The sequence below is a fragment of the Larus michahellis genome, chromosome 18 (assembly GCF_964199755.1).
Source record: "Larus michahellis chromosome 18, bLarMic1.1, whole genome shotgun sequence".
In the NCBI taxonomy this organism is placed as follows: domain Eukaryota; kingdom Metazoa; phylum Chordata; class Aves; order Charadriiformes; family Laridae; genus Larus; species Larus michahellis.
In genome coordinates, this window is record NC_133913.1 from 7,277,895 (window position 1) to 7,279,948 (window position 2,054).

The following is a 2,054-nucleotide window of genomic DNA, read 5'->3' on the forward strand; positions in this document are numbered from 1 at the left end:
GGCGTGACACCCCGGTTCAGGGAGCTTCCTTTGCTGTGCAAGAACCCAGGGGATGGAGGGGATGTGTCTGTGCAAGGCTGAGGGTGAGGGAAGGGGCCCTCAGGTGTGCCCTGGCAGCGCTGCTCCCCCTGTATACCCAGGGATCTGCAGGACAAGATCCTGTGATGGAATGTTTTCTGTCCGTTCCACACATCAATTTATGCAACAATGGCCTTAAATATTCCCATACCACACTAAATGAAGGCACACTCTTCTTATTGCCAATGCTTTGGACGTTCTGCTGTCTGATTAAACAGCACACACTTGAACCATTGCATTTATATATTAGCTATTTGTTTATCTTCTCCACTATTAATAACCGCAGGCACATCCATCCTCCCTGACACCCACTGGGTTTGTCTTGTCTCAAGATGAAGACACCTTAAAGCTGGTTCCATTTTGTTATTTCTCTCTGGAACATTGGCCATGGCGGTTGATGTAAAGAGATGCTGTGCCTTTTCTTCTCCTAGGCAGATCCCAGCATGGGGCATCCATTGGTCTTCATTCCCCTGTTCTCGCTGGGGGCATGTTGCGTGAAACAGGGCCAAGCGGTTTTGGCAGAAGATAAACCCCCTTGCGTTCTAACACTCCTCACCAAGGTGGGAGGCTAGGTGCGGCTAGGTTTAAATTCTGAGTGATGCCCAATTCAGCACTATCAGTCCAATCGCGTTTAATATGTATTAAACTATTACGATTTGGAAACGCTAATAGTGGGCTGCACCTTCAGTCTAGTCCTGCTCCTGAACTAGCACAGCCTCTCTCAAGTTTTGGTCGCGTTCAGTGAGAAAGCGAAACGACTAGCTACTTAAACAGTGCAGTTTATTTAAACAACAGATATACAGGTTCTTTAGGATTGCCGGTGATAAATACACTGTCTGCAAAGCACGTGCAAATAAGGATATTGTTAAGTATACAAACGCGCAACAAAATTATAAACGATACAGCCTGGCTATAAATGTAGGGTAGAGATTCTCTAGAGAAATTTCTAAGTTCCTGAGAAAGTACTTGGTGTAATCGAAGTCTTACCCAAAGGTGTCCCTATGGGAGGGAAGAGAAGCTCAGCCCGTCAACTGATCCCGGAAGTCAGTGATGGAATTCTTTGCGATGGTGTCTTCCCTGGGTATCCCCCCTCTCTTGGTCTATTTTTATACTATTTGATATTTTCAAGGTGGAGTTTGAGTGACTTTAGTCATACATACTTTTATCATGATTGGTGTAAATTTTCCTCGCTTCACAATTAAAGGTATAGTTTACGAGAAATTCAGGGCGCAGACTCAAGGAGGAGTGGTCGCACCTTGGAGGCGGGTAGCCTTCGGGATGGAGGTGTGTTTTGGTATTATAATGACATTATATTGAGCAAAGTTCCCACAAAGAACAGCATTTCATCAAAATTTGACAAAATGTTGGCTCTGAGTGGCGTATAGGCCACTTATCTGTTCTGTAGTACCATCTCGTTCCCATATCTGCTTTACATCGCAAGGGAAGGCCACGGAACAAGCACGGTCTGTTCCATCCCTCATATAGTTTCGCCTTCTACAGGAGATTGGACATGTTGCATTCTTTGCATGCCAGCTGCGACTGTATTCTACCTCAGAAGCCTCTTGATTTTATGACTTTCCTTAATGTGAGAACAATGCTGTACTTTTGTATTCTTTGGCCAATTTAGTAATTGTTGAACATAAAGGACTTCAGAAAAGCGCATCTTGAAGTGGTAAGGAATCGACCGGCTTGGCAAGATGCCCTGGGAAAATTCCCCAAGGCAGGGAGGTCCCAGAGGAGCTGACTAACCTTCAAGGAGAGCCTCCTCAGAGCACAAGGATGGTCCTCTGCAAAATGGATTTAAAAGCACAGCTGGAGTGGAAAATTGCAAGAGATGTGAAGGGAATCAAGAAAGGTATTTCTGGGCCTATTGGCAGCAACAGGATGGCTAAGTAGATTTGGGCTCATTACTTGGTAAGGAAGTGGATCTGGAGACAAGTGACATGTACTCGATGTCTCTTTCTCCTCAGCTTTTA